The following is a 10351-nucleotide window of genomic DNA, read 5'->3' on the forward strand; positions in this document are numbered from 1 at the left end:
TTTAGTTTGTGTTATTACTAAATATCAAAGTTAGAGTTGTTAGCAAGCAGGATTTGCCTGTCAGAGAAGTTAGGAGAACAACCCAATTTAAGATTATGGACAACACCGTTATTTCTTTGGGTTTAAAGGATTACATGAAGAATTTGCACTAAACATACATCTTGGCGACGTAGATGTTTAAAACTTACGTTGTATACAAATACGAGTTCCACATCCAAAACTGAAAGTAGTCAGTCAGAAACAGAAGAAGTACATAACCTACTACATTAATGACATTCTCTTTCTCAACATTTGTGATTTGGCTTTCTGTATCCTTATTTAAAGATAAATAATAAATATATTAGTTTTTCTACAGACTGTTGAGTAACATACAAAACATTCTTGTTCAAGTAAGTTAAATTTGAAATATATTGAACGTTCAGCTTATTTTGGTGCAAAAATATATTTTATAATGATTCACACTAGCTATATTTTGCACATTTTTGTAGACTAACCCTGTCTGAACTTTTCACTTACTGCTATACGTCGAGCATATTGAATGTTACATCTCATTAATTAATTAATCGTTAAACATTAATTTACATATAATTAATCATCGTATTTGCATAAACGTCACACACCCTTATTTTTGTATATGGCTTGTAACCTCATGAGGTTACGATAGCATTATCTGTTTATAGAGTCCTTATCGGTGAGGTACAGATAAAACTGATGTCAGTCATAATTTATTTGAAATAAATTGTTGTGATTGACTGGAAGGTGAGTTAGCGTTTAAATGTAAAATAAAATTGTACAGTTCAACTAAACGATAGAAGGAATAATAAAGTGTAAACAAAACCATAACGAAATAAAAAGAGAATTTGCCATCTCACACTCCTTCCACTCTGATATTATTAATAAATCAAAATTCCTAATTTTTGTATTTTTTTTCTTTTACACCGACATCATGAATCCTTTAGAGTTTCAGTACAGATACCTTACAAGGAAAAATCGTTCATGTTCTTGAGTCTTCAAATTGATCTTCTCTAGCTTCGTATTCTGGTTCACCTTTCAAGAACTTTGAGTTCGAAGACCAACTACGTTGAGCAGAAGACACGGAAGTTAAACTGGATACAAAGGATGAGAGGTGGAGACACAAGAACAGAGTCTTCTGGGTTGTGGAAAAATATCTAATATTTCTGTTCGCATTCATTTTCTGCAACTGCCTAGAATGATCAGCATTTATTCAGGTATCGAAATTAATGTCCAATGGAGAAAGTGTACATATTTATTTTAGACATGTAAAACCATATTTTGATTACCATGAGGTAATCTTTTTAATTTATATGAAAACTTCTAAAGTAATAGTAATTTCTAAAGTTTTACCGTATTAGAATAAGTTTGAGTGAAAGTATTTAATGCAGAAAATATATTATTTTTAATAACAGGAGTAGTAAGGTAACCATTTTTAATTGTGACAAGAGAGAGACTTACTTTTCAATGTTGGATATTGCTTTGTGTAAAACATCTTTAGAGAGTTCTGTTCGTTCATCAACAGTTGGGTATTGTGTTAGTTGTTTCCAAGAGGTCCTTCTTTGATACCTTAAACTATCAAACAGTTGAAATTGTTTCCTACTAACAAAAGAATAAACCATCAATATCGGGATTAATATTTTTTATACACAACAATTTTTCTTCTTCTGAACGTTTTTCTAAAAACTATGTACAAAACTTAAAATATCGAAAAACACTTCCCACCATCTTTGGTGCGCCAAGTTATTGAAGCTCATGACAGTTTATTTAAAACATAAAAAAAATGTTATTAACATTTACGCACTTTTGCAACATAAAGTCACCGATAAGGAAAACTGATGTCAGTCTCATAACTCTTACAAACTTAAAAATGTTATAATTAAATAGAATGCGAGGTAGCGTTTAAACGTAAAACAAATTGCACAGGTTAACTAAACGATAGAATGAATGCTAAATGAACTGAAAACAAAACCATAACGAAATAAAAATAGAATTTGCTACCTCACATTCCTTGTTCTTTCGAAAAAAGAAAGTGATTACATTAATCACCGTTTATAAATTCCAAATTTTCTTATTATTACTTTTAACGACCTCGTTATACTGACATCATGAATCCTGCCTAGTTTAAGTACATATACCTTACAATGAAAATTCGTTCCTATTCCTCCTTCTTCACATTGTCTATCTTCCAGCTCAGGTTACGGGACGTCTTCGAGTTCAAAGACAAGCTAAAGCTGCAATAATTAAGTGACTAGTTAGAACAACAAATTAATTCATGTAATCATTATTTACATAATATTTACCAATGTTAAACATCTGTACGTCACCGATATGGGAAACTGGTGTCAGTCTGATAACTCGTAGAATCTAAAAGTTAATGCGATTAGCTAGGAAGTGAGTTAGCGTTTAAGTGTAAACTAAAATTGACAGATAAACTAAACGATAGAAAGAATAAGTTAACTAAACAAAATCATAACAAAATAAAATAGTTTGCTACCTCACACTCCTTTCGAAAACCGAAGTGAGTACATTAATCACTCCTAAATTCCCAATTTTCGTATTTTTACTTTTAACGGCCTCATTACACCGACACCGAGAATCCTTTACAGTTTCAGTACAGATACCTTACAAAAAGAAATAATTCATGAATCTTCTCTACTTTCCTGCTCTGGTTCACTTTACAGGATGTGTTCGAGTTCAAAGACCAATTACGTTAAACAGAGGGCATAAATGACTCATCAGTACGTTACGTCGAAGGATGAGATGTGGACACACCAGAATAAGTCCTTTATTTTGATGTAGGGGAGGGCGCAATCTGAAAACCTTCTTGCGCCAGTGAGATTTTCTGTAATGACATAGGACGATGACTATTTCCTTTCGTGTCGACAGAATTTTCATTTGAGAAAATATTCATTTTAGAAACGTAAAATTGTCCTGTTAACACTATATAACCTAATTTATATAAAAATGGAGAAACACAAGTTCTAACTTTGAATTGTTCATTCAATCTTAAAGTTCAGTGGGATTCAGTCCAGAACATATTTGATGTATTCTTAACGATAGTAGCGAGTTACCTACTTTTAATTTTGTCCGAAATAGACTAACTGGTTTAAGCTTCTCGCTGTAGCTTCCGATGTTTTTTCAACGTTGGATATTGCCTTCTGTATAATATTTCTAGGTAGATCTGTTCGTTCATCTACGGTCGCAGATAATGTTCGATATTTTGTTTCCAAAAAGTCCTTTGAATTCTCGTAAACTATCAAATAGCCTGCATACAGTGAATGGATGAGCTAGTGGCGAGAACTTTTCGCCAACACGAAAAAAAAATATGCCATCAATAACACTTTTAATGTTTATATAAACAAATGGAAAAAGGAACGGGAAAAAAGACTTGTATAAAAAACATCGAATAACAACAACATTTGATCACTATCTCATGTGAAAAACGTCATTGAAACTCATGACAAAGTCTTTATTCAAAACATTAAATTAAAAAAATTTTGCAACACAAATATCTGCAAGTAACCGGTAATGGAAACTGGTGTCAGTCTCATAACTTTTATAAACTTTAAATGACGTAACTGATTAGAATGCGAAGTAGCGTTTAAATGTAAAACAAATGATACAGGTTAACTAAACAATAGAAATAATAATAAATAAACAGAAAACAAAACCATAACGAAATAAAAGTAGAATTTGCTACCTCGTATTCCTCCCCCGTTCGAAAATCGAAGTGATCACATTAATCACTGCTTATAAATTCCCAATTTTAGTTCCTTTACTATTAATGATCTCATTATACTGACACCATGAATCCCGCCCAGCTTAAATACATATACCTTACAAAGAATAAGCGTAGTGTTGTCTGATCTTCAGCTTCTCTACCTTCTGCTCAAATTCAGGTTACGGGAAGTTAAGTCCAAAGATCAGCTAAGTTGCTATAATTAATTAGATGAAGAGATTTGAAATAATGTGATTATTTATATACTTATTACTAACATTAACATCTATAAATCACCGCTATAAGAAACTGGTGTCGGTCTCATAGTTAAAATTTTAAATTGATGTGAATAACTAAAATGCAAACTAGAAATTTACAGATTAACTAAATGATGATAGAATGAATAATAATTAAACAAATCCAAAACGAAATAAAATGAAACTTTCTACTTCACACTCTTTCCCCTTTAGAAGAAGTGATTACATTAATCAGTTTAAAATTAAGTCCTTACTTATAACATTATACTGACTTCCTTTACACTTTAAATACGGATACAGTTCAAGGATGAAACCATTTTCTTATATATTCGACTTTAACTTCGTTAACCTGTACTAGAACCGAAAGATAGAGTTCTAAGATCGGTTAATCTGTAATAATTAAATACCAAATGATATACATACTCTTTACCAATATTAATATCTGTACGTCACTGATAAAGGGAAACTGATGTCAGTCTCATAATTCATATAAATTAAAAATTGGTGCGATTAGCTAGAAGGTGAGTTAGCGTTTAAGAATAAATAAAAATTCAGAGCTTAACTAAACGATAGAATGAATAATAAATGAACGGTAAAGAAATCCATAACAAAATAACAAAAGAATATGCTATCTCACACTCCTTCTGCTTTAGACAAAGAATGTAATATTAAATCACTGCTTATAAATTCCCAATTTTAGTATTCTTACTTTTAAGGCAATCGTTATACTGACATTATAAATCCCCCCACAGTTAAGTACAGATACTAGGACAAGTTGTTTATGTTCTTAACTCTTCAGATTAATCTTAGTTTCCTGCTTTAGTTCCCCTTACAGGGAGTGCTTGACTTCGAAGACAATCTTAGTTGAGCAGATGATTCGTTAAGTCGAAGGATGAGATGTGGACACATCGAAACAAATTCTCTTATTAGAGAGGGGACGAGGCACTCTCCAAGCCCTCTGTCGCAACTTCATTTTCTGCAACGACATAGAACGACGAGCATTTTCTGGAATAGAAAATAGAATAATCATCTCGAGAAAATATTTTCTTCATTTTTTTTTTTATATTAAAATCAATTTAATGGTAGAACAATTTTATTTCTCTAAAATAGAGTAACAAACATTAAGTTTAGACAGTCTATTACATCTTAGAATAAGTTTTAAAATAAAACAATTTAATACAGAAGATAATGAATATATTCTTAATAACAGCATTAGTAAATTAACTATTATTTAATTGTGTACGAAAGATACTAACGGTTGTAAGCCTCTCGCTGTAGCTTCCGATGTAATTCAACTATGGATATTGTCTGTTTAATATGTGTAAATAGTTCTGTTCGTTCTTCTAAGGTTGCAGATGATGTTGGGTATTTGTAGTTGTTTCCAAGAAGTCCTTTTTTGACCAATTATAAAACTAATTGTATAGTTTAGATTTAGTTTATGGATATTCCCATTGCCAGAACGTTCTACTAACAAAGAACAATATACCATAAACATCAGGATTAATGTTTCTATAAATAAAAGGAATTAGAATATACAATATGTACAAAACTACAGTTTATAAAGTTGTCAATAATAACAAATAACACTCACTATCTCTCGTCACACAATTGATTGTAAATATTAAAAATTGATATTAACATTACTTACATACCATTTTGAAACATTAATATCTGCAAGTTATCGATACAGGAAACTTGGTGTCAGTCTCATAACTTTTAGAAGATTTAAATGACGTAGTTAAGTGGAATGCGAGGTAGTATTTAAACGTAAAACTAAACATTTTTGTTAGATAACTAAACAATAGAAAGAATAAACGAACTGAAAACAAAACCATAACGAAATAAAAATATAATTTGCTACCTCACATTCCTTCCTCCATCGAAAAAAGTGATTTCATTAATCAGTAAATTCCCAATTTACGTATCCTTAGTTTTAATGATCTTGTTATACTGACATCATGAATCCTGCCCAGTTTAAGTACATATACCTTACAATGAAAATTTGTTCCTATTCTTCCTTCTTCACATTGTCTACCTTCCGGCTCAGGTTACGGTACGTCCTCGAGTTCAAAGACAAGCTGACCTGCAATAATTAAGTGACTAGTTAGAACAACAGATTAATTCATGTAATTATTATTTACATACTATTTATCAATGTTAAATATATGTACGTCACCGATATGGGAAACTGGTGTCAGTCTGATAACTCGTAAAATCTAAAAGTTAATGCGATTAGCTAGGAAGTGAGTTAGCGTTTAAGTGTAAAGTAAAAATTGACAGATAAACTAAACGATAGAAAGAATAAGTTAACTAAACAAAACCATAACAAAATAAAATAGTTTGCTACCTCACACTCCTTTCGAAAACCGAAGTGAGTACATTTAATCACTCCTAAATTCCCAATTTTCGTATCGTTACTTTTAAGACCCTCATTATACAGACACCAAGAATCCTTTACAGTTTCAGTACAGATACCTTACAAAAAGAAATAATTCATGTTAACGAATCTTCATCTTCTCTACTGTAAAGTGAACCAGAGCAGGAAAGGAAGTGTTGGAGTTCAAAGACTACTTACGTTAAGCAGAGGACATGAATGACTCATCAGTACGTTACGTCGAAGGACGAGATGTGGACATACAAGAATAAGTACTTTAGTTTGATGGAAGGGAGGGCGCAATCTGAAAGCCTTCTCGCGCCATTGAAATTTTCTGTAATGACATAGGACGGTGACTATTTCCTCTCGTGTCGACAGAATTTTCACTACAGAAAATATTCATTCTAGAAACGTAAAATTGTCCTGTTAACACAATATAACCTAATTAATATAAAAATGGAGAAACACAAGTTTTAACTTTGAATTGTTCATTCAATCTTTGAAATAAGTTCAGTAAGATTCACTTAAGAACATTTGATGTATTCTTAACTATAGTAGCGAGTTACCTACTTTTAATTTTGTCCGAAAGATACTAACGGGTTTAAGCTTCTCGCTGTATCTTCCAATGTTTTTCAACGTTGGATATTGCCTTCTGTATAACATTTTTAGATATTTCTGTTCGTTCATCTACGGTTCCAGGTAATGGTGGATATTTTGTTTCCAAAAAGACCTTTGGACCCCTTATAAAATATCAAATAGCTTGCATACAGTGTAAGAATGAGCCAAAACTTTCCACTAACACGAATAAACAATATGCAATCAATAACAGTTTAAAAGTTATATAAATGTTAAAATAGAAAAAGGAACGAAAGAAAAATATGTATAAAACTTAAAACATCAAATAACAAGAAAATCACTTCATCGCTATCTCACGTGAGAAAAGTCATTGAAAATCATGACAAAGTCTTTATTCGAAACATTAAATTAAAAATTTTGCAACACAAATATCTGCAAGTCACCGGTAATGGAAACTGGTGTCAGTCTCATAACTTTTAAACTTTAAATGACGTAATTGATTAGAACACGAAATAGCGTTTAAACGTAAAACAAATGTTACAGGTTAACTAAACAATAGAAAGAATAATAAATGAAGAGAAAACAAAACCATAACGAAATCAAAGTAGAATTTGCTACCTCGTATTCCTTTCCCGTTTGAAAACCGAAGTGATCACATTAATCACTGCTTATAAATTACCAGTTTTAGTACCCTTACTTTTAATGATCTCATTATACTGACACCATGAATCCTGCCCAGTTTAAATACATCTACCTTACAAAGAAAAGGCGTCGTTTTCTCAGATCTTCAGCTTCTCTACCTTCTGCTCAGATTCAGGTTACGGGAAGTTAAGTCCAAAGACCAGCAAAGTTGCTATAATTAATTAGATGAAGAGATTTGAAATAATGTGATCATTATTTATATACTCATTACTAACATTAACATCTATAAGTCAACGCTATGATAAACTAGTGTCGGTCTCATAATTCAAATTTTAAATTGATGCGAATAACAAAAATGCAAACTAAAAATTCACACATTAACTAAATGATAGAATGAGAAATAACTAAACAAATCCAAAACGAAATAAAATTAAACTTTCTACTTCACACTCTTTCCCCTTTAGAAGAAGTGATTACATTATTCAGTTTAAAATTAAGTCCTTACTTGTAACTTTATACTGATATACTTCACAGTTTAAATACAGATACAGTACAAGGATGAAACCATTTTTATATATTCGACTTTATCTTTCGGTTCTAGTTCAGCTTAAAGAAGTTACAGTTCTAAGACCAGTTAATCTGTAATAAACAAATATTGTACATACTATTTAGCTATATTAATATCTGTAAGTCACCGATAGGGGAAACTGATGTCAGTCTAATAATTCATGTGAATTAATAATTAGTGCGATTAGCTAGAAGGTGAGTTAGCGTTTAAGGGTAAATAAAAATCCAGAACTTAACTAAATGATAGAATGAATAATAAATGAACGGTAAAGAAATCCATAACAAAATAACAATAGAATATGCTATCTCACACTCCTTCCGCTTTAGACGAAGATTTTGATAATATTAAATCACTGCTTATAAACTCCAAATTTTCGTATCCTTATTTTTAAGGCATTCGTTATACTGACATAAATCCCCCCACAGTTAAGTACAGATACTAGGACAAATTGTTTATGTTCTTAACTCTAAAAGTTAATCTTTAATTTACTGCTATGGTTCACCATACAGGGAGTGCTTGAGTTTGAAGACCATCTAGGTAGGGCAGATGACACAAATGACTCGTAAAGTCGAAAGATGATATTTGGACACGTCAAAAGAAATTCATCTCATTGGAGAGAGAGAGGGGGGGGGGAAGGCACTCTTCAAGTCTACTGACGCCACTTTTTTCTGCAACGACATAGAACGATGAGCATTTTCTGGTATAGAAATAATTATATTTTCTTCAATTTAGACAAGTAAAATTGTTTTACCATTAAATAGATTTTTTTTAATATAAAAAATGGAGTAACATAAATAATAAGTTTAGACAGTCCGTTGATATTAGAATAAGACAATTTAACACAGAAGATAATGAATATATTATTAATAACAACATTAGTAAATTAACTATTATTTAATTGTGTCCGAAAGATACTAACGGTTGTAAGCCTTTCGCTGTAGCTTCCGATGTAATTCAACTTTGGATATTGTCTGTTTAATATATGTAAATAGTTCTGTTCGTTCTTCTAAGGTTGCAGATGATGTTGGGTATTTGTAGTTGTTTCCAAGAAGTCCTTTTTTGATCACTTATAAAACTAATTGTATAGTTTAGATTTAGTTTATGGATATTCCCATTGCCAGAACTTTCTACTAACAAAGAACAATATATCATAAACATCAGGATTAATGTTTCTATAAATAAAAGGAATTATAAAATACAATATGTACAAAACTACAGTTTATAAAGTTGTCAATAATAACCAATAACACTTACTATCTCTCGTCACACAACTTAATATCAATTTTTAATATTTACAATAACATTATTTATAAACTATTTTGAAATATTAATATCTGCAAGTTACTGATACAGGAAACTGGTGTCAGTCAACATTTAGAAACTTTAAATGACGTACTTAAGTAGAATGTGAGGTAGTGTTTAAACGTAAAACTAAAGTTTTATAGGTTAACTAAACAATAGAAAGAATAATAAACGAATTGAAAACAAAACCATAACGAAATAAAAAATTGAATATGTTACCTCGCATTCCTTTCCCCTTTCGAAAAAGAAAGGGATTACATTAATCTCCGTTTATAAATTCCCAATTTTCGTATCCTTACTTTTAAGGACCTCATTATACGGACACCACAAATCCTGTCCAGTTTAAGTTCACATACCTTAGAAAGAAAAAGCTTAGTGTTATTACATCTTTAGCTTCTCAACCCTCCCGGCTCTGGTTAGAGGAAGTTCAGTTCAAAGACCAGCTAAGCTACAATAGACTATTTAGATCAAAAGATTTAAAATCATGTGACCATTATTTACATACTCTTTAACAACATTAACATCTACAAGTCACCGTTATGGAAAACTGGTGTCAGTCTAATGACTAAAATTGATGTGAATAACTAGATTGTGAATAAACGTTTACAAGTAAAACTAAATATTTACAGCTTAACTAAATGAGATAATGAATAATATATGAACGGTTAACAAATTCAAAATTAAATAAAAATTGAACCTGCTACTAAGAACTCTTTGTCTTTCAGAAAAAAAGGGATTAATTAATCACTATTTAAAATATCTAATTTTAGTATCCTTACTTTTAATGCCATCATTATACTGACATCGTCAATCCTTAACAACTTAAATACAGATACCCTTCAAGGCGAAATCATTCCCATTTCTTCTATATTTTGCTTTAACTTCCGGCTCCAGTTCAG

At 30.9% G+C, this 10351-nt stretch overlaps 3 long non-coding RNA genes across 13 annotated transcripts in view; all 3 read right to left on the reverse strand.

Moving 5' to 3' along the window:
- Positions 1–1030: 1030 nt before the first annotated feature.
- On the reverse strand, positions 1031–3454 carry LOC111083503. 2 transcript variants are annotated; one of them, XR_002609069.1, is made up of 3 exons: positions 2151–3454; positions 1474–1614; positions 1031–1205 (listed from the first exon to the last, which is right to left on the reverse strand). It is a non-coding gene; the product is annotated as an uncharacterized LOC111083503 (long non-coding RNA). The 2 variants fall into 2 exon arrangements; XR_002609068.1 differs by lacking the exon at positions 2151–3454 and having other exon boundaries at positions 1474–1953.
- A 435-nt stretch (positions 3455–3889) lies between these two features.
- LOC111083504 overlaps positions 3890–10351 on the reverse strand; it is an 8696-nt gene continuing 2234 nt past the window's right edge. For 2 of the 9 annotated variants that reach the window (XR_002609075.1, XR_002609070.1), the window contains 5 exons: positions 6935–7104; positions 6566–6698; positions 5979–6073; positions 5247–5457; positions 4624–4995 (listed from right to left, as the gene is read on the reverse strand). This is a non-coding gene — a long non-coding RNA (uncharacterized LOC111083504). Of the gene's footprint in view, positions 3951–4623; positions 4996–5246; positions 5458–5978; positions 6074–6565; positions 6751–6934; positions 7105–7694; positions 7755–10351 lie in introns of those variants that run through there. The other 7 variants (XR_002609078.1, XR_002609077.1, XR_002609074.1 and 4 more) reach the window with 7 other exon arrangements.
- On the reverse strand, positions 7744–9355 carry LOC111083505. Of its 2 annotated transcripts, none has more exons than XR_002609080.1 (3): positions 9070–9355; positions 8658–8818; positions 7744–7793 (listed from the first exon to the last, which is right to left on the reverse strand). It is a non-coding gene; the product is annotated as an uncharacterized LOC111083505 (long non-coding RNA). The 2 variants fall into 2 exon arrangements; XR_002609079.1 differs by having other exon boundaries at positions 7756–7793; positions 8640–8818.

The sequence above is a fragment of the Limulus polyphemus genome, unplaced genomic scaffold, assembly GCF_000517525.1.
Source record: "Limulus polyphemus unplaced genomic scaffold, Limulus_polyphemus-2.1.2 Scaffold9871, whole genome shotgun sequence".
Lineage (NCBI taxonomy): Eukaryota > Metazoa > Arthropoda > Merostomata > Xiphosura > Limulidae > Limulus > Limulus polyphemus.